General features: G+C 37.5%; 1 protein-coding gene across 2 annotated transcripts in view; it reads right to left on the minus strand.

Moving 5' to 3' along the window:
* Positions 1 to 21,689, minus strand: part of LOC148819335 (ras association domain-containing protein 8-like) — a 55,785-nt gene extending 34,096 nt beyond the window's left edge. The window contains exon 1 of one of the 2 annotated variants that reach the window (XM_088935127.1): positions 21,626 to 21,689. The gene's annotated coding sequence lies outside the window, so the exon portion shown is untranslated. Of the gene's footprint in view, positions 1 to 21,620 lie in introns of both variants that reach the window. The other variant, XM_088935128.1, reaches the window with a different exon arrangement.
* Between the last annotated feature and the right edge of the window lie 4,756 nt (positions 21,690 to 26,445).

Below are 26,445 nucleotides of genomic sequence, written 5' to 3' on the forward strand. Positions count from 1 at the left end.
GATATTGACCCAAATTTATTTAAACAAAATGCTTTGAGTCCTTGCTGCTCACAGGTGAGACAGCTTCTCAAGCAGAAACATCTTTGGAAGATTACAGACTGTAATGTGTTTTAAAAGTAAAACCCTTAAATTTTGGAAGTTAAGAATGTCAAAAGTTATGCTGTTTAAGACATAAACACAGACGTGTTTTTTGTTCATAAATTAAAATACTTTGTTAAAAAAATAAACATTTTCCTTGTGTGGATATTTATCACACAGCTATAATACCATATGGTATCTGTAATTGTATTTACAGTAAAAAAACAATAATAATATACATAAAGGTTTGCAGTTCTTTGACACTTCACATGGTATTTTCTTTTCAGCCATGTCGTTGAAGCTGAAGCTCTTCTGGTTTCATTCAAGAAAAGGCTGGATGAGAGTTTCACATGAATTAGATGGGCGAATGATTTCTTCTCATTTCTAAGCCATCTTGAATGAGCACCTGGACTCACCAGCCCAGAACTTTGATTTGTCAAATTAATCACCTTAAACTTTAAAAAAAAACTTTAGGTGTCACAGCCACCTATATTCACTGTCTATAATGAATAACAAAGGAAAAAAAACGTTTTCTTACAAACATGTACACTATGCATTTAAAATCAGACTTACCTGGCTGACTCACTGCCTACCTCAAATTTACTCAAAACCACCATTTTAAGTGGTCATAACGCATTATATATTATGCTGTGCAATCCCTTAATTCCATAAAACCATGACTAATTCATGATATAATATCATTAATAATAATAATTTAAAGTACTTTAACTTTATCGTTACGATTTTAACACAAACGTTTTGTTAGGATCCACCTACTACGAGTTCTCAATTACTTTATGCCAACTGGATAAAAGAGATTGTACTTTCAAACCACACTTGGTGTGAAACCTACAGACCAGTTTGGCTTAAGGAACAAACACCAGTGCTGGAAAAGTCCCGGAGTTTCATGAATTACTCATTTTATGGTCGAAAGGAGAAATTGGATTAATTCAATCACGGCTTGTTTTGTAAATTTAAAAGAAGTTAAGCATAGTAAATTATTTTCCCGAGAATCAATACACAAGACAACAGTGAAAAAAGAGCCTTCAAGTGCAGAGAGGTGTCAGCGCATGACATCCAAGCTCTGGAGCTCCTGACGAGCCTGTAGGCCCTGTATAAACGACACCAAGCAGTGGAGGAGGGCCTCCTGCAGTGGATATGCAACACAGCAGCTGGTGGGCTGGGTTCTGCCATGGTGTGGACTGAGGAACGCTGGCAGGCAGAAATCCAGCAATGTTTATCAAGGGCTCGGCCCTCCTGCTTTAAATCTCACAAGACCCTCCCTCCACTCCTCGCTAACTCTCCTCAGGGCTCCTCCCCGGCGCCCCCCCCGGAGGTAACAGATTCCCCCTGCGGCCGGAGCCCACCTCCCCACGTGGGGTCGAAAAAAGGCAAGTAGAGAAATGCAACGCGCTGCGCGAGAACATCCTGATCCGAGGCTAAGTGCAAATCAGCATGTTCCTGCAGAAAATCCAGCTCAACCACCATAAGGTCAGATAACAGCTAAATGACTAATCACATTTATAACTTTTCAAGCAATGCTGCAAATACTAATCCTAAAGTGATAAGTCCCAGTTTAAGATAAAAAACATCTGTGACAGCCACAATACGCTTGTGAATCAAGAGCCTTTGAGTATGTTTATCACATACACAGGCAGATTTAATACAACCTATGCCTGAGATCTTAAGGTATTTTTTTTCATACTAAGCCATTTTTATATCACAAAGAACCACTGTTCTATTTCTTTTCTGGTTTCTAAGATTTCCTTTGTAAAACAAGCAATGATATCTTATGAAGCATTTGCTTAATATTATCAATAAATGTAGAGAACTGTGATTTGAATAGTACAACTCCCTGTAAAAATGTATGGAAATGGGTGATTTTGTGGGTTTTGTGACCCTCAGGAATGTGGAGGGCGGGAGTGTGTGTGCCTGTGTTTGTGTCCATCTGCCCTGCAATAGACTGACATCCTGTCCAGGGTGTATCATCGTTCCTTGCCGGGTTAGGCTCTGGCTCCCCCGCAACCCTGAATTGGGAAAACTGGTTCGAAAATGAATGGATGGAACTGTTACATTTCTTCTGTAAAACATTGTATACTTTATTCAAATTTATACTTCATAAGGCAGCTAAATGAAAACATGTCCAAATGAACAAAGATCATAATTAAATATAACTTGCATGTCGAGTGAGGTTTTAAATTCCGATGTGGTACAGTTATCACGCGTTATGGCAGATTCTCCAGACCAATAAAGCAATCTGAGTATCAAGGTGTTATAGTAAGGGCTAGCTGTACACGAAGCCTTCTAACGGTCTTTAAATTTTTCTCCTCCTTTGCTTTAACACTCAGCCTGAAAAGTGCAATCTAGAGTCCATGTCATTTGTCTTTTTTCACCAACACTGAAATACAAAAAGTGCTTTGTGGATTTACCATATATTAGCTTGCTTGGAATTTAACTTTACTGAATTTTGTTTAGATATGCTCTGTTTGTCAACAGCCAGTCAATAAGTGATCTAATCAGCACAACTACTACAATGTAGTAAATAATGCATGACAGTAAACAACTACTATGACAGGTTCCACTGGTGAAATCACATTCTTACAGATACTGTAGGTGTTGTTTATAATAGAAACTCATTTGGTTTCCCACACCAATGGCATAGCTGCTATCATGTATGATTTACTTGACCTCTTACTAAGGGGTCAAAATGTCATCCCACCTAGCACAGGAAGTCAAGGCTGCCCTTAATTCTGATACTTGCCTCCGTTCAATTACCCCCACCAGATAAGACAGGCAGCCTTCAGAATCATTGGAGGAGTGATAAAAAGTTAAAGTGATATAAACAAAACTACATTTCTCTTAAACAGTTCATTGTTTAGAACAATTAGGTGGACAAGGAAGCAGAGACTCGGAACACACAAGATCTTAACAACGAAGTAGCAGCTACTAGTTCCCTGCATGTTTACATCCTTGTTTCACTGCAGATCTGGTATCATGAAGATCTTACCTAACTGCATCACAATCACAATGGGGCATTATTGTGAAACAGATCTTATAGGAGTGAAAGTCTTTCTTTGAACATTCCCCAAACTCATGAAAAGGGAACATTTTTTAAGACAAAGGTCACAATGATGAGAGATTCTACATCAATCCAACACGCTCCTTTCTTACTCAATAATTTGAGTTATTAAACGTGCTGCAGAAAAGAGCCTTGCAGCTAATACTGAGGCTGACTGACAGTGTTAAAGCCACAGGGCACAGTCCTGTGGTGCACAGTCAGGTGTTTGCCACTCCCAGAAGGCGTGAAGGGGCATGGTGGCAGTCAGGAGCTCGGCGAGGAAGGAGCTGGATCAGAGCCCAGGAGAGCTCTGTGGAATGTAACATTTACTTGGAATAACCCAAGAATGCTCGAAGGTCCCCTCAGAATTTTGAAGTAATTTTGTGATCCCTTTGTCATTGTAGCTTAAAAAGTACCTGAAATGAAGCTTGCTCACTAATGGATGGATTTAATGTACTGAGCTGTAAAATCAGCCTTGTAATTTTGAAAAGGAACAAGTAATAGGTTTATTCCATGCTGAAAAGAGAAGAGAGAAAACACAACGTTTTGGCTGTAAAGCCTTCTACAGGTGTGACAATTTAATTTTGAAATTTATTTAGCAGATTGTCATGCTTCATGAAGCAAAGACAGAAACCTTAATGCACTTCATGCACCCTTAGACTGCATGATGCTCACAAAGCTTGTTGGAGCGCATACCACTTGGTGACGTGATTTTTCTACCATCAGGATTCAGCTATGTTGCCTTTAGTCATATGCGACTTAGCAGAAATAGGCCTCAGCTCTCAGTAAAGAGAACATGCATACTCTTATTTAAACAAACATATACAAATTTTGCTATTCTGTGTTGTTCTCTTAAGCATCTCCAAAGTATATCAAGTAAAGGAAAATTAAATTTCAAACAAAGAGGTTTAAGTTATATTTAGCACCAGGGACTGTTCCTCCTCTCCGTTAGGTCAAGAAGATCACTTGCACCTGTAAAGCACCACTATTGCTGTCTCTTATCAGATACACACAGACTTTAGAACATTTCCTTCTTCCATCTGGAAATAAGGGGTGTTTGACATTCATATTTACACTCAGCCCAAGGCTCTGATCAGGACATTTTGTCCTTTTTAGTTCCGTAAACTAGAGTCTGAGAATCAGTAGTGCAGCTTCTTTCATGTCAAACAGCATCTTAATGTTTTCTGTCAAGACAAATTCCTCATTTGGCATATCTCATGGGTTGTCCAATTTTATGTTTTATGCTAGATTTCAATATGTCTTAGATTCAAGCAAATCTCTAGCTCACCGAAAACAAACACATGCTGATCACTCTGGCCTCCTTCACCACAGAGCACTCCTCTTAACTTAAAGAACTACAAATATACATTACAGGACAGTAATAATGGCCCGCATGAATAAACCAAGGAGCAGGCACCTCCCAGACAAGGCTGTGGGTTTCTTTTAGTGTCACTCAAGTCACCATTACCATATGCCCCACTATTAATGTGTTGTATGTGCAATGCATATGTAAACATATAACTTTGTTATGATGATAGTACTGTTAGAGGTTAATTCTATGGGTAATTCATTAACAAAATTTAAGAGTGAACTGGCAATGTCCGCAGGGTATGTTTTGCTTCCTAACTACTACTTGCAGGATTGCCCAAGTGTGGATAAAATTGTTCTATTAATTTGAAAACATTTACTTTTTATATGGAACATATGGAGTTGTTAAGTGCAACGATAAAATTCAGCTTCAAACAGCATTTCTTCTCTCTTCAGGTTTTAAAGTTCCTGATATTAGTTAATGCATCGACCATTTTCTTAACTGAATTCAAGCTTCAAAAGTACTAGATCATTTATCTGATGACTCAAAATAAAATCTGGTATTTTGAACAAACGCAGTAGATTCTTTCCTGGGCTTTTGAGTGGCTCAACCAGTACAGATGCTTAGTGAGAGTGCAAGGCTAAGCTCTACACTGTACATATCACCAGTTTGAGCCTGGGTTATATTATATTAACTCAGTAACTAATTGATTGTCTGGATTTCTCTTGATTGTCTTGCAGTATTATTAGCAATACACGCTTCTGATCCTCTGTACGAATTCTCAGTTATAGCAGTAAGACTCCAAGTTGGAAAAAGACAGATGGGTTAAATGATCGTGATAGCACACATTTGAGGTAACGTGCTGTCTTTTCAATGAGGTTACTGAGGACACGGTATTAAAGCTGAATGCCCACACCAGACTGAGGAAGTATAACTATGATAAATTTCAAAATGCTGCAAGTAAAAACCTGCAAGTTCCAATATAATATTTGCATATTCATTCAAATTAGTGACATATTGCTTACACTTGCCAATTTCCAATACAGTATCCTGATTGTAATATGCAGTGCATGAGAAGAAGTAGAGCTTAATTCTACACTGAAAACTAAAAAGGAAAATGCAAAAAAACGTTTCAATAGGGGTTTAAATTTTAAAAAGGCTTCACAGTGGAAATGTTGTGTTCTTTGTGGTTTTGAGTAAAATCCATTCCTCTACCACTTGCATGCCAATATGTGCATAATAATCTTTAGCTTTGTTATTCAACTGTTGAAATCATATTTTTTTTATATCCTGGTTATCCAAAGTGTGGCTGAAGTACGGCTTCAGAGCAAGAGGATATATACTGTACTGTACACATATCATACTGTACATATCAAGACATATCATAATGTACAGAAACTGACACTGCATCCAAGAAACAGCGACTTCCAACACAAAACACAAAGGCTCAAGCCACGTTATGCTAAATGGAGCTCATGTCAGCAAATATGACACATCTAATAACAATAAGAGGTTGTAGAAAAAGACTACATAAAAGGGAGATTTGATTTTCCCCAGAATGCGCAAATTCAGGAAGGACTCGTGGATGACAAAGAGATGAAATCATTAAGTTCTCAGAAGCAACATGAACACCAATGAGCCAATGACAAGAATTAGTGGAAAGACCAGAAGGAGACTAGCTGTTGACAAGAACAAGCTGGTGATGCACAAAGCCTTGCTATGCTGTCCCTTATATTACTTAAAACTTGCCTGAAAAACATCCTAACAGGCTGAAGCAAGAAATGCTATGAAAATATATTTTGTGGGGTTGTTTAAAAAGCCGCATTGTACTGCAATGTTTACAAATGACTATTCTGTCAGAGCATAGTCTAATCTTTTCAACACTGGTCTATATATAACTTCACTCTCTGAAAATATTGACAGGATTGACTTATCCCTATACTTTAACTAAGCTTTCCTTTATAAGCCAGGAATATAAACTGCACTGTTTTGTAATTTGTTAATTAAGGGTTTTAACTTCCAATTTAATAACTCCACAACAAAAACACAAAATGTTCTTCTGTCAGCTCAAAACTGATTAGCTAAATGACTGTTATTAGTATGTATTGCTGAACACATCCCTCAAACTTCAAATGTCTGAAGGCTGCTTTGTTAGAAACAAGAATTTATTTTAAAACAACATACTGTATCTGTACCTCTTATACATCTCACTCTAGATGGCAGGAATGTGCCATCTAGAATAGACACTGCTGTGCCAACAGAAATGAACAGGTCACAGAGAAACCTAATGTGAAGTATGGAGATGGGAGCATGATGCTCTGATTTGCTGTATCAGGCACCAGAAAAAGAAACGCCCGAGTACGAACATAAAAAAGACAGGTGTTTGTTCCAATGCATCTCAAGGCTGCAGTTTCACCATCCACTGCAGGTCTGGGTAGATCTTGGATCTTACCACAAGACATATCATACCTTACATTCCACTGCTGATTGGTTTCTCCACTTCCTGCTCAGAACACTAGAGAAACTTTCTGGTTTGACCAGTAAAAAGCAGTACAAACAAGGAATCATTCAAAAACAAAGGACTTCCTGAAGATTTGAGAAGATTCCGCTGAAATGGATTCGGTTGGCTCAAAAGATGTACATGTGTCACATGGACCCTAGCACTGCTTGACATTTTTATAGGTATAACGCGGCAGATTCCTACTGCTTTGATGAACAGGGCCAGGAGCAGATGGAGTTCTGCTGCAGTCAGATCTTTATAACACCTCTTTTACGGTAGTAGGTTTAGGGGAAATGCATGTACTTCTGTTCTGAATTTCTTTTTTAACTGTTCATAGAGTTTTTGGTAAAAAATCATAAATGTCAAATCCCAAAACAACAATGTCGAGAGATAATCAAGGGTTAGAAAAAACAACAGCTTGAAAGAGTAACAGCTGAACATGGATCATCAAGGCATTCTGTCCATTTTCATTATCTTTGCACATCTGTTTTTCTAATGCAACTGCCATAATAATATAAACAACCTTAACTAACTTGAAATGCTTACTTCTTATTCCCTGGTGCAGTTAGTATTACATTTATAGTTTTAAGCAGTTTTCATAGTTCTGAAGTTACCTTTGATATGTGAAGATGCATTAGGTGTGTTACAGTTCTGTCTGAATGTTAAAGTGAAATCTAAATAATAAAAAATATATACATGCTTATTTATAGTAAGTGTATCTGGCTCTAAAATATTCTACTCATAGGGGCAGCTTCACTCAGATTACGTTACTGTGCTAATGACAAATAGACCACAATTCAAACAATATAATACAAAACTAGAAAAAGTTTATTACAGAACTAGTTTAATGTTGAAACTGAAAACATGCGACATAAAACTTTAAAAAGCAAAATTATCTCAAGTAGAATTTCAACCCACCATGAATAAAAACTTGGAGAGCAAGTCCTACAGGAGTCTGAATAAGCAATACACATATAATTAACAGTGTCATTGTTTCCTTTGTGATGTTTGGAAAGGTACCAAAGATTATCAACCTTTGCCACCTGCCTGATGTCATCAGTTTACCAATCAATTACAGAAGACCTGGCTGGCAAGGTGGAACTATGAGGCAAACATAAAGGAATGAAACTAGGAACTAAAAAAAAGCTGTTTCAGGCTAGATAGGTACTAAATCAAGTTCATTTGAGGGTCACTGCCAGAGAGCAGTGTTTAAACTTAGAAAGTCAACAACATTGCCTGCCGTTGTAAAACACACTGCAGCTAAACACAAGGACTGGTTACAAAAGAGGTATAAAGAATACATAGAAATCTCTAATATCTTCTTTTAGATAAACACTTATGATTTTCTCACATTTTCTCCTGCAAAGCAATGTAAGCTCCATCAGCTATGGAATTCACTTTCAGGGATTCAGAAGTTGTGGGATTACAGCCACACAAATCCTCCTGCTATTTGCTAGGTGCAACCCCTTATCTGGAGGGCTAGTATCGGTTTCTGTTGTTGCAGAGGAGTATTTTCTGAAAGCATATGTCATGCATAGTTTCTCCATCAGAAAGATTTGCTCTGGGGCTTTGGAGTGTTTGGTGAACATACTACCTGGTCAGCTGGATTCCAGAAAGCCAGGTAAAGAACAATGCAGTTATATACTACTAATACAGATGTGGCTTGACACTCCAATTAAGAGGTCTGTGTCACCTGCTGTGGAATCAGAGACAGAGTACCTGGTTAAGACAAGTTCTGCCTGGAAGCATACAAGCATGTGAAAGCAAAAAGAAGACTCAATAGCAAAGCATGGCTTCCGGGCCTCCTGGTGTCGTTCATAAACTAGTCAAGTTTGCAGATAATAGGTAATTAGGGGGATTAGGAAACACTGTAGAAGCAGCAAATGAAATTCAACTGGGCAAACACCTGACTGATCACGTTTCAAGTAGACAAGTGAAGGGTTTTGCCACAGGTAGAAAAAACAAACTATAAATACAAATTGGCAAGCACTGAGATAGAAGAGTTCACGTATGAAAAAGACTTCATCAAAATGAGTGGTGAATGGGTTTTGGGAGTATGGAACAAGCTGCCCAGCCACGTTTTAAAGCCAATATCCAGCCATTTCTTGAAAGACGTGAAGGTATGAAGCTTGGATCAGCTAGCTACTAACTACCAAATGGAATAGGTAGACCACATAGCCTCCTCTCACTTTAAACCTTTCGTTTATTCTTATGAGCAACTTACCTCTGACCAGAAAAACTGAGTCTCACCCCTGAGCCAGTAGGAAAAGAGGTATTCAAACACAAAGAAGTGTGGCCATTTTAACAATCACCTCAGCAGTACACATCAAAAGTGCTGGTTATTCTTCATGTTTATCCATATGTTTCTGGTACGAATAACGTGACACAAATTCCTGAAGCAGATATGGTCTCCAACTTTTTTGTGTTTTTAAACATTAGTGGATTCAAAACTAAAGTTTGACGCAACTAATGTGATAGGACAGAATGAAAACCTATTCTTCTCTGTATAGAAGGTGAAATTTACGATGTCTGTAGATATTACAATATTTTTTCTATAACCTACATTTGGGATATTTATTCCAATAGTCATATGTAGGCTTAGACCTTGCTCTGGTCCTGTTTTTGTACATACAGTACATGATTAAAAAAGTGACAAACAAACCAAAAGCTGAATGCAGTGTACAGTATGTAGACCCTCAGGGAAAGGCAAGACTTCAGAGCAGCAGCCCACATCTGGTTCTGGTTCACAAGCAAATATTGTGATGGACTCAGAGAGTGCTTTTAATCATTCATTTTTCAGCTTATGTCGTTTACATGCTTGGTTACTCCACTTAAAAGAGTCAAACACATTAACTGCAGTGCTCCATTTGTGAACATGAAATGGTACATAGATTAATAAGAGAATTTCTATTTTTCAGCACAATGTATTGCTATTTTCACTAAATGTCCTGTTTCCTACTTTAAAGTATTTATATTCTGTGTGTTTGGGGGCTCAAATTGAATGTCACAGTTTATCTAAAGACAGGGTGTAAAGAAAAAGGCTTTTGGAACCGTGATGTATTTTCTGCAATAGATGATGAACAGTTATCATTTTTTTCTAATATCCTACTAAATCCTTCAGTAAAACATGCATAAGACTGACAGGATGTACAAAGTTTTGGACACCCTGACATCTTTCTGCCCATGTGACAGGGTTTAATCACTGCTCCTATGCTGAAGAAAGCCCAACCCTAGAGATCTTTTTATCAGCAGATCGTGGGTCAGTGGACACCAGATGGGGCAAAAAACAGTCTTTATCTAAACTCACTTTCCTACACCTAACTGAAAATAACTGCTTTACTTTCTGAACAAAGTCCAGGCATTGCAAATCATTGAAAGTAGATTCCTAAAATACAATTAAAAGAAGTGCAAGGTACAAAAAGTTGTATCTAATTTAATTGAAGAACACTGGAAAACTAGAGGAATTGTATATCAAAATGTTATCACAAGCAAGCAGATTGATGAGCTGTTGCTCTAATTAGAGAAAAAAGGTTGACATGCATGCTATTCAACCAATTCTTCCCCCAACCCCAGTCAATGTTAAAAGTGAGCTCTTACGCTACTTCAAGAAAGGAAGACCGTGGGAGGGAGTAATGGCAAGGGGGCCTTTCATCTCAGAAAGAATCCTATGTAGCTTGACTCACCAGACCCCTTTTAAGTAACACATTAATCCTTCACTCCTGTGAAGCTTAAAACCAAAACTTTTAGGCATCCAATGCTTTTAACCCAAAGCCATTTACGTCACTGCGCTTCAGTAGTTACAATGGTCCTTCAGTTTCCTTCTCATTAGCTTATTTTAGGAACACAATGGCACTCTCCCAGTCTCCCAGTTGTAAAATTAAATGTGCTGAACCCTCCCACCAGCAGAGCCATGCAGCAGAAGTCATGACTTCAGGCAGGTCACCATGAATGGACAGAATTTTAATGAGCCTGAGCCTCCCATAATGCCCTGCACCACGGATCTCTGGAATGATGTTTTTCGTAGGTGTCTTTATGAAGAATGAGGAGATTGAACCTATTCTGGTTACAGAACTCCAGTATAAAAATCAACCTGGTGGTTTTGGGACCTACATGGGGACCTGAACCCGGGTCTTCCAAACACACCAAACCACCCGACAAGCATGTGTTTATGGAACGTGAGCAGTAGTCATTGCAGCTAAACTCTTCTCCTCCCTTGTTTCCTTGTTATCTGAAATCATTACATGCAAAAAAACAAAACTGTAACTCCACAGAAAATAGAGACATTTAACCCCCACAGGAAACATCCCCTAGACTTTTATAAGCTGCAAAGCATCAGAAAACACTAGAGAGAAAGTGAGTTTAAACAGATTGTAAATTTTAGTGTTTTATTGTAACAATGTACCAGTGCATGGGGATCACACCTAGCCTGTAAAGGATTTAATTTTAATTTAAAAATCTGTTCTCATCATTGTAACATCTGAACGGTCCAGCATGGGGAGACCAATCAAACAGATTTCAGAAGAGTGAGCTGGATCTGGTGCTTGCCCCGTCTTTACTTCTTATTAATGCTTGGAACATAAACTGCACATTCTCCGATTATTACAGATTTATGCTCTTGAACCTTATTCTTAGTTTTAAAAACTGTTGAAATCATGCTCATTTTGATTTCTTTGTAGTTTCTTAAAATCTAGTGATTGTGCTTCAGAAGCCAATGTGCCACAAAGGTTAGGAAAGTAGTATTTAAATTGAGGGAAGTCATACAAGAACTCAAGCAGAAGATTATCAGGATATCAGAAGTTATCACATTTGGTTACTATAGTACAAGAAAATGTTTCTGCTATAGAAGCAGTATGAAGGAGCGTAACTGGACTTACTGTATTTCTGGCCTGAATGGACTGCCATACTCAGACAGGCTAGGGGAACAGTTTTTCTTAACTTAGAGAAGGTTGGGGGCTAGAGTGAATTATTAAAAATCTTGAAACCATTGAGCAAGTACCAAGGGACAGAAGTAGAATTTATTTTCTGGGCCATTCAAGGCAGAAAACAGAAGACCCACATCTTCAAATAGGACACCTCAGATTCAATAAGTTAATACCAAACAAGTGAGCAAGGTGGGGCAAATGTTTCATTTGTGACTTTATATGCTAATGACTATATGGAGTGATTTCACATGATGTACAGTACACTATGAACAGGCACTATAAAAATGGGCTGACTGATCGATTTGGTTGATAAAACATTTTTAAGGGATGGGAGTCACAGTAATCAAACAAACCAATTTCCTCCCACAATCCAGCCAAGGAATAATTTCTTACAACATATATTTTTGAACCAGGATTCTAACATGCAAAACTAGCAACACCTACTGCATGTTCAGATCCATCTCAATGTCTTCAGCTGCTGCAACCACTCCATCACTTTCACTGCTGACTTGGCCAGCACAAAGAATAGAGTCTAGACTGATATATATGTGTGGACAGAGACATCAGCCATGTCGAACAAGCAGATTTCACAATAGGTGAACACAGATCTGCAAAGACAGTACAGGAGTTTCTTCCAGCAAAGCCCCAGTTGGTATAAACAGGGACAATCAGTATTTCAATTAGTAAATGTTTCAATGTTTTCCTGAGCTCATTAAGTGCTGCAGCAGAGTAGCGCCAAGACTGGGGATGCAGCCTTGTTTTTTGGGGTTAAACTTTGGAATGTCATTTGTAAAGAGGGAAACGCCTGTTAATTAAAAATCAAGAAGCCCAAACTGCTGTACTTTCTGCAACAAGTCAGAACTCATATTACAAAACTTTATTGCAGTACAATTCTTGAAACAATATGCAAAGTATTAAAATAAAACTCAACAAAATCATAACATCCATACATAAACCACATAGAAAACCTTTCTAACCTGAAATTCCATTTAATCATGTGTAAGTAGAGAGCGGCATTCCATACTTCTGTCTGGCAGAAGCTGAATTTTCACAAGTTTTGTTTTCAGAAGGGATTAAACACTGAAAGCAAACAATAGGACTTACAAGCATGTTCTTTCATCCAAGGCCTTTGAATTGCACAGAAGGTTGTTATTTTTAATTTTATCGTATTACAGTGAGCTTAGGCTTTCAGTCCTACATTATCTGCTGAAGAAGTTGGCAGACTCCAAAAACAGATGTAATTGCTCTCTTAAAAAACAAAAGCACGCTCCATCAAACTCCAGCTCTTTCAGAATCTAGATCTCCAATAGAGACGTTCTTGTTACAGGGGCAAAACAATCTGTCATCCCAGGAAAGAGATTATAATTAGGAGAGACAAAATATAAATAATCCCACAAAAGGCTTTATGTTCCAGAGAGATAAATCGGACAATAGTCTTTGACTAAGCCACAATGTGTGACAATGTGTGTCATTGCTTGTAGATAAGGGACAATTAGTCAAAAGCTCTTTTTTTTAAAAAAGCTGTCTGTGTGGCTGGAAATCAGATATTTCTGAATCAATGCTTTGATTCACGTTAAAAAAAAAGAGCAGAAAAATTACACAAAGCCCCTTGTTTACAAAGAGGTATCTATGATGGCAAATGCTAAACATGAAAAGAACACACCTACCAGTAACAGACTGCACAATTCCATACTGAAAATTACCATAAAGGTCACAGGAAGTTCATCACATGCTATTCAAATTCAATCATAAACTACATAGCATTCAAATGTTTACATAGAATGTTTTAAAGAAGAGAAGGAAAGAAAATGAAAAAAAATAGAATACAAAGTGGGAGACTATACTGTATATTGTGGATTCATTGCTGAGTATTCTTATATAATAATAAAGGTTAATGGAGAAGACAAAAAGTGTATCTGGTCATTTGGAAATGTTAGTTCAGCACTGTTCTGTCCAAACCCTTACGCAGTTCTGCACACTCTAAGAAAATTGTGCGCATATGTAGGAGATTTTATTTGGATTCACATAAATGTCAGTGACAAGACATGAATAAAGTTTCCAATACACAAACGCCTAAGCATGTTTATAATCAAGAAAACTACAGTGCGTAGCTGACTACATTGGAAAAGAACCAACCATTCTCTGCAAATGCTTTGTAAATTCTTGTCCTTGACTGAAAACAATTGTTATTATATACACTGTCTAAATGTGACTTAAACTGAAACAAAATTCTAGAAATAAACTTCTGTACTGTAATGCAGGCTTATGGAAGCAAATCCAGAAACAAGTGACAAAAAGTAATTTGTAAAACTGCAATGGACTTCAAGTGGTTTAAATTCTTTGCAAATGTGACAGGTTCCAATTTTTCCATTTGGAATCCCCTTGTTCCTTGTCCAGCTAACATTATGCAGCATGCCCTGTTCATATTGAACCCCTCACGGCAATTTTAAATGTTGTCAGGAAGGTTCAGAAATCCAGAAATGGAGGAGACAGTACAACTCTTACAACTTTAGTTCCATAATGCTTCCCACCTTCCCAATGCTTCTGTAATTTCCCTCATGGGATCAATAAAGTATCTATCTACCTCTCAGAACACTTAGGTTCCTCTAAAAAACACTATTGGCATTCAGAGCTTCAGCAAAAGCCCAGCCCCTCAGACACTTGCTGAAGACCCACTGCGGGAAGCTCTTTCAATACATCATTCCACTGTCTTTCCTCTTTCCTCTTTTTCTGTTGTGTCAAGCTGCACTGGAAGGTCTGTCAGAACTGAGAAAGCATGCTTTAGTAATGCAGTGAGGTGAACTTTGACCTTTCTGAGCATCTGAAAGTCTGAGCAGCACAGTGTTCACAGCAGCACCATAGCTGCTGCAATGAATGAAAGCAACAATAATTATCTCTGAGTGATGTTACATATATCTTAAAACACAGTTTAATGTATATTTTATAAATGATATCTGAGGCATAAATATACGCAGTATGATATTCCCAAAAGTAACACTGTAACCCTGAAATGTAAGTTCCTCTTGAGATGTGATTCCTTCTACATAGAAGAAACAAGTGTTAATTACCTTTGTTTAACAAACTGAAAAACTGACGGACTGGTAGTTAACACTATGAGCGTAACTTATTGACAAGCGTTCTTTCACATTTATTCAATTTGATTTCTCAGTGTATTTGTCTTCAATAGTCAAGACAGACAGCTTTCCTCAAACACCTGTTTTGACTGCTTAGTGCATTTGCACTAAATGTCTCCAGTGCATGACTATTCCATCAATGGAAAGATGGAGACATGTTCAGGGGTGTTCACATTCTTCCATGTAGAAAAATTTAGCAGCACAATGTAAAAAAATGTGCCTTTTGGTTCATGTTTTGTCTTTGGTTGTCACTGCAGTGCAAACATGCCTGTTGCTACAGCTGACTGAATACTCAAATTTACAATTTTAAAAGATATTAGTCTTTTAATACATGCCTGAAAACAGAAAATGATACATTCATGCTGGTAAGTATTTCTAACTCTGTACACAAACTTTTGAAAATAAATGTTTTTTTTACTGGCAGGAAGCACTTTCTTTGTTCCTTAAACTCTCAAGACTGTGAGGGTTTTTTTTCCGCTGCTTTCACGACAGGCAATATCATCAAAGGTAAGGAGAACAATACACAGCTGAAGGCTGTAACAGGAGAACTCACAGTCAAAGAAGCTGCCCTCTCTGCCTGGGAGAGTGGGAGGCTATGTCATCAGAAAAGCCGTCATGGGGACCCACACAATTTGCCACCTGGATGAGCAGAGAGCAAAAGGCTGATTAAGCAGATTGTGAGATGACTGTGCAGTGTTGATCAGCTCCTCTAAGCAACATTTTACAAATGGAAAAAAAAGCGATATCACACTGCATTGACACAGCCTGCAGTCGAGCACTCTGCTCTCCTGTCTGCACAATGCTATTCATCTTCATCAAGGACGTTACAGCACCGCCGCACAAACAGTACTTATATCCAGTGAGCTCTTGGCCACCACGGAATAGCAGCCTGACACACTGTACAAGTGTTTGAGAAACATTATCCTACCATCATACAGACAGTACAAAGTTTTATCATAAATACCATCTTAAAATCACATCTGAGTACACCTTAAACATCACCTTAAACTGCAGCGATCACTGATCTACATGAACCAAACAAAAAAGATTTCACACAAAAACTCCCTACAATGAAGTTATGATGTCATGGCTTTTCTTCCACAGGCTGATTCACGGTACTCCACCCCTTTCCAATTCGATCCTATTCCTTCAAAAATGTTTGCCAAACAACATTACTCCAGCACAAACAGGCACACCAGCCTGGCACTCACCCTTTCTGAACTCCAGCTTTGTTTTGCCTTTGCTGGATAAGAACACGCTGAGCGGCAGAGCACTTACAGGCTCACTCTACCTGATGCTGTGCCATGGAGCGCAAGCCATGATTTAACGTGCCCAGCAAGAAAGAACAAGGGAACCGCTTGCAGTCGCCTTGGAGACAGATGCTTTCAAAAGGGAGGCTGGCCAATGAAAACTCCAGCAATTGTCCTCGGACAACAGTCACATGACCAGCAGGGTTTCTCTCTAAAGACAGCGTGGTTGTTCACAAAAGGAACTGTAGAAAGCCACCCTCTTCATTGTATTTTTTTTAACAGAGGCGGTTTCTAAACTGGCCACTGCTGTACACTATTTGCCAGCTTTACCCCCAGATATGCAATCTTCACTAACCTTCAACACGCCCATTATTACAGGACAGCAATGCTGTCCAGTGTGCTCTAAAGAGCAGCATACCAGAAAAAAATCTCTTCACATCCAGCTCTGTGGTTCTGTTCATATACCTTTCATAGTTTCGGCTACTTTATTTTGCTACAGAAAATTGTTGATGGTTCAGCTTGCCTACATTTACAAAGGTGAGGCAGTTTCGATTGCTAGAATACTTTCTCTCTGCTTGGAATTGTGAATTCCAGCTAGAAGTTCAAAATGCTGTCAATTCAAACAGGTCTCGTGTTTTCCCCAAGGCTCAAGGCTTTTGAAATGAGTTATTCCCTGAAATAAACCTAACTTTCTGTTTTCAACTTCTGTGCCTTGACGTACAAAGACTTGCCACATGGAAACAAGCACTTTGAATAATAGCATACATTTTTTAGAGCCCTTACAATGCCCAAAATATAAACCCAGGCTTCAGTATCTGTGTCAGACCCCATAAGGCCAAGATGTGGGACAGTGAGGTGTTTGAGTGTGCTCCATTTTGTTTCACTACATTACCACACTTTCTCAAGGCAGCATAATAGCTGTAATAAGAACTCAGTTTCAGCATCAATGCTACAGTTTTCTTTTCCATGTTAATGCCTTCAATTGTCTTTTGATATCTTCAGGTTACAAGCAAAGAGTTATGAATATTGGAATCAGCAGGATGGAATATGTACAATCTCCTCCAACACAAGTGTTGGAGTCCAAACTATTTCCCACACTGTGGCAAGAGCAATACAGAGAGCCTCAGAATGCCGACATAAACAGACATAGGAGCACAAATTGAATCACTTTAATTATTTCTTCTTCTACTTCAAAAATCTCATAAGGAGCAGCGTAACATACTTCCCAAAAGATCCAGAACCGATACCAGGAAACAGTTCTGTTATGAAGGGAACTGTGAATTCTTGGAACAAGAACACAGAAGCATGTTATTTATGATACTCTGCTATCTGAGCAGTGTTTTCCGTCTCAGCTTCTGACATTTTCCCTTCACAAATCTTTACAGCTGTGGCTTCAAGCTCAGATTCAGCAAAAATCTCACACGGTTTGTGAACAGTAATTTCACATGCCTCTGGTATTTACTCGCTAACAGCACACAGTGCTAAAAAATATCAGAAAGTTCCAATAATAATAAATTAATTTCTGGAAGTGCATAAAACAAGAAGTATATTTACAGGCTATTGCAAAAATAAATCAATAAATTATATTTAATAGCTAGTTTGTCATTGATAAGACACAAAAAGAATATGTTCTCACAATCAAGAATACAGTGACAAATTATGTGTTTGAGAACATGCAAATACCCCACGTTCTTTTTTTTTCATGCAAATTCAGCATGTTTTTAAGTTGATTACAACTTAATCTTCTTTTGTCAAGACGATTATATTGGATTCCAACACCCATATGTACTATAATTTTAAGAAACTATAATGAATCTAGTGAGAGCAGAAAGTGTTAACAATGGATAATACTATTAGCAAGGGTTCCAGATTTCCAGTTAGGAAATATGTGCTGTGCTCAGTAATGTATCTGAAACAGCTAGACTGAGCACACAGTGGACTGTGCCAGATTAGGCACGCTATTAAGTGTTTCAAACACCAAAGAAAGTAACTGAAAACTGTTGTTATGGAGGAAGTAATGTCTATCTGCCCTTATCATTATTGTCTTGTTCAACAGCCTGTTGCAGCAAACCTACTGTATATGGGTCACACACCAACGCACGTGAAGATCGATCCCAAATCTGGTGTCTCTTATTACAATTCAGAAAATCAAAGACATTGACAGCCCCAATATAATCAACAAGTGTCTCCTGCCAGGTTTAGCACACCAGCCTCCTCTGAAAAAGTTACTAGTTCTGCAATTATCTACACAGCATTTCTACAACTCATAAACTGAGATACAAGTATGTGATAAAATGGGTACAAGGCTCTCAGTGAAGAAGCAGGAAATGGGGGCAGTTTAAGATTTCTCCATCATTCTATTTTGAAAACTCAAACATCAATGCTCATTAATAATAATTAATGCTGCTGCATTCCAATGTGGATCTGATCACAGTCAAATAGCTCAGAAACATTTCTTCCCATGAAGCAAAACTGCTCATTAAGTTTCACAACAGCACAAAAATAAAAGTCCTCCTGGCTTATTTGATTAAACTTGGATTAATCTCACTACGCAACAGTGAGTCCTTTTAATGTGATACTACCTGTTGTTTGTTCTACAGGTGGCATATGAGCCTGGCGTACTTGAAAATGGTAATGGTAAGTGCATAGTCGCTGTCACTTTAGGTATTACACACACACGTATGTGACACTTTATAACTTTCAAAAATGCTTAGTTAAGAATTACTTAGAGACAGCACTGAAAAGCTCAACTCCAACTTTCAAAATGATTGCATCATCCTCTTAAAGGGTGAAAAAATAATTATGTCAAATAATTAAAATATAGTGTCAGATCTTAGTCAAACTGCTGATTAAATATTTTTAACAGATCCACAATCTGTTAATGAGCACCATCTGTACCACAGTGCAGTCAAAAAGAACACACTGTTATGTACAGTCCAGGTGAATAACTGAGATATTAAATTTGACATTAGAACAAGTTAAATTAATTAGAAAAATAAATAAGCATGGTAAATGTCTGAGAGAGCTGCTTGTCAATTTTTTACTATTCCTAGATTTGTTTTGTGACAGACCTATTGCATTTTAAATAACCTCAATAACAATACATATAAGGCATAAAAGAAAAGGCACAAAATGAATTAAGCAACATTAGAGCAAACTACTGGCAGTAACAGGTGATGTTTTACTAGCCTAGCAGACTATTTACAAGCAGACTTACAGCACTTACAAAGTTTTACATTATTGGTAGGTGCCAATAAAAGAAAAGATATGACTACAAGCCATTACAGTACAAAATTCATTAATAAATTCCAACATGGCACAGTGATACACAAAAAAAAGGAGCACTGCAGACTACAACAATATTGTGCATGCACACAGAGGAGAACGTACAAAGAAGTAATGTGGACAACATTTGTGGACGTGTTATTATTTTCTAGTGAATTGTAACAAGCAAAATATACAGTGCCCTTCAGAAGTACTGGCACAGTAACTCAAAGTGAAGCAATTGTATTTATAGTATGCCCATGAGACTAAAATGGATGATAAGTGTTATACAATATGTTTTAGTTTGGGAAATTCCTTCCATACATTTGATCATTACAACAAAGACATACTTCATGTCCAATCCAGTGATTTCAAGTGATCCTAAGTACTCGGACATGTTCAGTTTAATAGTCAATATTTGGCTGCGGATTCCTTTGAGACAATAACTGCATAACTGCATGAAGTCTGTGACCTGCTGAGCTCAGCAAACCTCTTGTGAAATTATCTGAGATGAGCTTTACCAAACCTTTTCTTAAGGCACTTTGAGTTTGTGCTTATTCTTGGGTTGTTGTTTTTCTTATTTTAGCGTATATTGGATCAATTGGATTTAAAACAGGAGATTGAAATGGCATCTTTTTTCCTTATTTTCTCTTGATGAACCCTTCCTTCACATTGGCAGTATGTTTTGTCACTGCCACTGCATAGTAAAGTGCCGCCCAATAGGTATGGAAGCATTTTCTCCTACATTAAAAGACAAATTGCTTCTTTATGCTTCAGAATTCATTTTGCTTCTGCCAACGCAATACTTCAAGAACATCATTAAAAAATTCAAGTAAGACAGTTCCAGAGACAGTGGTTGAATTCTTTAACCTGACCAGCAGGACACAGAGACCTAACACAAATAGTCAAAACTGTGGTGATGTACAGTGTATGTTTGGGAATGCCAGAGTTGAACCACAGGAGGAGGAAAACACCTGACAGGGGCCAGCACTTGAAATCTGTCAGGCACAGAGGTAGTACAATGACTTCTAGGTAGCTGTGTAAAGAATGATACATTACGAGTGGAACCTATCAGACAGAAGTGGGAGGAAAATTTCTCCCTGCCAGCTTTTTAGAATTCATGTAAATTTGGTGTTCCGATGTGATGGAGAACAAACAGTACTTTTTAAACATTAAGACAGATCTATGAAGACTAATTGATTTTAGCGGTATTTACAGGCATGACATTAACAGACAAACGAAGCCTTGTTTCAGCAACAAGTAATTAATCTTTTACCTTTTGAAAAAAATGACATCCAAATACTGGCTCACCATCAATAGCACTCGTATGTTGAATAAGAACTTTTATTGCATTCAGAGAAATCTTTCCACCTGCTGAAACAATACCTTAAGAGTTATTAAAGTAAGCCTGTTATTGCTCTTTTACCATGTAAGCTGTAAACTAGCAAACAATTAGAACTGCTTTGTCAGATAAACCTACCGATATGTCGCAAGTCGCTTTCTAAAGGGTCAACACATTAAAAACATGTCAACTTAATTCGGAAATTAGAAACAATAAATGACTATTCTTTGGGAAATGTATACATACGATTATTTAATATATAGTGTTTTTCAAGGCAACGTAATTACCATACTATGGACGGGACCACTCTTTCTTATTCATTATATTGAATTGATTAACGTCTGTCAATGGGGCAACCAACCAAATTGATGATCAACGGAAGAGTTGGGTAAAAACAGCCCCCTGTACTACCAATTCCGTTAAATGGCTCTCTTCAAACTGTAAACCGCACTTGGAAATAGATGCTACTCGTATATTGTAAAGTAGACAGGACAATACTTACACTATTTTGCCCTTATGTTAATAAAACGTAACTCTTCTTCTAGTTTAACATTTACATTTAAGTTAATTTAAATTAACATTTAATATTTCTATTACTCGATCCTGTTTGCTTGCATAAATTTGAACCGTTGTTTGTGTAACTTGTTAGGGAGTGTTTTTTCGGGTTTAACGTATACGAAATACACGCAGCAGAGTTAGATCTGATAAATTATTAAAACTTCAACATGTAGCTTTTTCAATGCGTCATAGAGTGCAAACACACCTTACCATTCCGGAGTTTACTTCTTTTCTGTATTTTCAAGGCTGCACACCCGCTGTAGCAAATTTTGTCATTGTCTACAGCCACATGTTGTTTCTCGACGTGTTTTGAGAGAACCAACTTTCTCCCCCAGGCTGTTTACAGACTTTCCGCATTATTACTCGCAGTACAAAGGCTTCAGGCACCGCAGCATCTTAAAGGGACCGATGCACAGACTAGCCACAACCTCCGATTTTTAATCAGGTGGAAGCTTTATTTACACTGCAAGTCTTGAGAATCGGTTAAAAATACCATTTCCCTCTAAATAATGTGATTTTTGTTTCTTAAAACCTTGAATAAGACTATTTGCTGAATCATAAGCATTGCTTTTTCTTTTTTGCTATGGAATTTTAAGTACTACTTTTTAAAATAACATCCAACACCAATAAGGTCTAGATTAAACGTCTCAAAGATTAAAAGAGACAAAATACACATCGGTTCAGCCTAACGTGTCGGGTTTTTTTATTTCCACACAATGGGATTGTAGAGTAGTCGGATTTATCCTTATCAACCTAATTTCAAATTTACGTTATTTAACTAATTTCAGTTCTGTTAATTTGACACAAAAAAACACGCCCGGTCAAGTTCATTTAAGTATTTAAAGTTCTTTATTATTTTGGTCTATTATAGCTAAAACAATCAGTCTAAGGAACAGTTAACGAACAAAAAACTGATGGAATCTGATTAGGCCAAATTTATAAGAAAATAAACCTGGTTACTATTTCAATAATGTCTTTATATTTATACAGATTTTGATTTATGTCCTAAATAATACATCAACAATAATAATAATTTGACCTATTGTACTGGTAATAAAAGATCTCATTCAATTTGTTGATGGTATTCAATGCTGTTGGTCTAAAAATAAATGTTAAACATATAAGACTAGGCCATGATTATTTGATTCATTGTTGGATCAATGTTATTGGACTTACCAAAATAACCCAATAAGCAATATAATAGGGCACTATGATTATATGGCACATTTTGTGGTCAAACTCCCCAGTGTGTTGACACTGAGTCAGGCTGGTAAATAGGATACATCATTTTTAAATATTTTGCAAACGCGGTCAAAGTGGAAATCTTAACAAACATTATTATTAATTTATATGGCTAATGCTTTTATCGAAAGTGGCTTGTATTTTATACATATAAGATTACTTTATTGGTTGTATACAATTTCTTGAATTAGGAATTTATCTTTTCGCATACCCTAACTTGCTCTCCATGAGACAGGGAGAGAAGCTTGGGGTCAGGGAGCAGGGTCAGCCATTTATACGGCACCCCTGGAGCAGTTGGGGTTAAGGGCCTTGCTCTGGGGCCTGGCGGAATATGATTCCTCTGCCAGCCGTGGGATACGAACCGGCAACCTTCCAGCCACAGGTACTGATCCACCGCATCGCCCATGCAGATTTTACTGAAATAGTCTGAATTATGTTAGAGCCCAGTCCAATATATGAATCAAATCCAAAAAATATCCAGATTTCTGGTACTGGTCAGAGCAGTAAGTTATTTTTTATTCTAATGTTTTAGACTTACTATCACAGGGTTAGGTGACAAAACTGGAGGTTTTTGTGGGTAGTCAGATGTTAGTTTTTCTATTATATGGAATCAGGTTTGAAATAATGCTATTCTAAAACTATTCTATCTTACTGTGCTATATTACTAGCACTAGAGTGTGCTACTGTATCTTCTATCCTCACACATGCAAAGCCTGCACTGCAGAGTTTAGCTTTGTAATTCGTTTCCTGCAGTTTATTTTTAACATCAAAATGAAGGAATCATCTGTAAGTCAGATAAGGCTTTCTAAGCACTTGCCTTTAATTCACTGGTTATTTCCTGTTAAATGTCCCTAGCAACAGGTTCCCCTCTGCCTCCTCCCATTTTGGATCCTGCTTAGCAACCATCAACAACAGTACAGCCAACTTATTAACACACATCAAGTCCTCGCAAATCACCAAACACAGGGGAAAGAGCATCATATTCTCAGAAGTGGTAAGTGTACAGAAAAGCCTTTGTAAGTCTTTACTGTAGTTCACCACATGTAGATTCATGTAAAGAATAATAGTCATATTATAATGCTAATAAAACCTTTCCAGGTAATTCTGAAGAGCAACTGAGAATTTTTATTTGCACCATGCTTGTAATTTGTATTTAAGATTTCACCAAGGCTTCACACAGTTTGTACCACGGTACACTAGAACAGGCTTCATGAAGGGAAAAAATGAACAATGATGTTATCTGCATTAAAATAGGATTAGAAACATAAAATACTATACTATAATATAATAGTATAATACTGTACTATGATAAAAGAGCTAGTTGTTTTAAGGAATAACCGTTCATAGATGAATGGAAGTATAGCTAATAACTAAAATATTTATTTTTGTTTGTGTGTTTAGTGTGTTTCTGCAGAGTAAAATGTTATAGAGACTAGGATCATATCACATTTTCCGTCCTTTTTGAAAAAGGACAAATCAAACTCTATAAAGTGAAAAAGAAACATAAAAGGCTGTCTGCAATAAAGCTTGAAAATGAAAATTGACTTACAGTATGTGACAGCTTGTACTTCCATTCATTGTTCTTACCAGGCAAAAAGAACTGGAAAGTACTGTGATAGTAAATACAGTGCTTTGTGAATGGAACTCACAGTTTCAAAACATACTGTAAGCAGTAAAAGAACTCCCAAGTTCAAATGTCTGCAATGAATAATGAAAAACTGCTGCATATCTTGGTTCTCACAGGGCAAAGAGCATGGTAATAAAAGTTAACAGACCAAAATTTAACACAAAATCTCCTTTATCTGATTTCCTATGGAAGGGTATGAGGTTTTTTAAAGCTCATTGTACTTTGATGACGAAATCCTTCCCAGAATTTTACATCTTTAAATGGGTTTTGTTTGGTTGTCTGAAATGCTGTTATCATGCTTGTTATCTTATAGGATTGCAGGCTTTTCACATCTGTTTGCAAACCTGCTGGGTATTTAAGAAGGCAACAGTAAAAATGTGAGTTTTAGGCCCCCATGTAAACATTACACCCTCCATAAAACTGGAAAAATATTCCTGCACAAGCTGAGTATCTGCAGAACATCTAACAACCTGTTCATTTATGTCCACACTTTTTCTAGTGCCCACAATCTGCAAACAAGTCCCTTCCCATTAAATCTAAGCTTTGTTATCTGATGCTGTTTAGTGTCTTTTCCTTAATTTCCATGTGTGCATACTGGGGCCACATTGTATATTTCATAGAAAATGAAGTTGTCAAGTTTGGCTACAATTTACCCCTAGGAAAATGGAAACTATTCTTGTGAAAGTTTTATTCTTTGTGATTTTTTAAGTCCTAGGCCTGCTTGTTTTGTGAACAAATTGTGTGGTTCAGAAATTTATTTTTCAAGGGGTGTGCAAAGCTTTGCCCACAAGGTATGCTGGATATATCTTCTGATAAAGAAGGGAAGTGCACATAGTTGAAAAAAAGCTTGTTTGACTGACAGTGAGAGTGCAAGAAGCCAGCATTCTATATTTTCTTTTCCACTTTGCAAAAAGTAATGAGAAACTTTATTTGTGTTTTCTTCACTTAAATAAAGTGTTTTAACCTCATCAGTGAAGCAACAGATTTATCAACATGTTATCAGCCCCTCATGTATGCCACTTAACCAGCACATTGTCTCAATGAAAGGTGCATTTTAATGAGGACGAGCTGGACTGACAAATTAGGGGCCGCTGAAGAGAAAGGAGTAGGTTCAAATCCCAAGTGGGGGGTTCCTTTTGCACCCACAAGCAAAGCACCTCACTTCCTTTCTGCGTGAGAGTGCCCAGGTGTACGAATGGGCACAAGCAGAAGCTGCTTTGGGGTGCGAGAAAACCTTGTTTCATGTGCCTGAGGAGTAGGCATGGCAGCCCATGTCACACGCCCTGCAGTTCAGGGACACAAGCGCTTGTGCTGATACACAATGAAGACCCAGCATCATTTATGCCTTAATTTTATGAGGGATGCACAGCATAATTGTATTCAAAACAGGCTTACACCAGGAACAGTTACAAGTCAGGACATTTTTTATAGTTATTGGCCACATTATTAGTTATCGTCATTTTTCCTCATAACAAATGAACGTCAGAATGAAATCAACTGCACATCTTCTTTCTTTCAACTTGCTACTAATAGGTAATTTTCAAATATTGTGAACATCATACCTGTATAGCAAAGACACAACCATAAAAACAAAATGTTTGTGATGCCTCTAGACCTTTACTAAATGCTACAGTATGCATGTTAGATAAGGCAGTTAGACGTATTTCATTATATAACCCTAACAAATTACCCGTCCAGATGGCTAATTAAATTTTGCTGCAATATGAGACAAACCTTTTATGTGTATAATGAAAGCAATCTCAGGCAATGTATGCTTGCCTACAAAATATGTAAAATCACTGCAGGGGCACTGTGTCTTATCACAACCCCTTGTCCAGGCATGTCTAACTTGCTTTCAGGGGGTGTAACCAGCATACAATCCCATCATTCATAACCACCAGCTCCCCATCCATTTTGTCAATCAATCATGTTTTATTTTGTACAGCACCCTTTAATCATGGGATCTGCTCCAAAACTGACCCTGAGGTACATACCAGAGAATCCAGAGAAAATCTGGAAAACATTTTAACATATGATTAAGGCTTTCATCAATTGAAATATCATATTTCTTTAGTCGACAATCTATTGCCTTCCAGTATTGTTTCATTATTACAGTAATATCAAAAGCATAATCATACTGTATTTGCCATTATAAACAGGC

Source organism: Atractosteus spatula, chromosome 16, assembly GCF_055471065.1.
Source record: "Atractosteus spatula isolate fAtrSpa1 chromosome 16, fAtrSpa1.hap1, whole genome shotgun sequence".
Lineage (NCBI taxonomy): Eukaryota > Metazoa > Chordata > Actinopteri > Semionotiformes > Lepisosteidae > Atractosteus > Atractosteus spatula.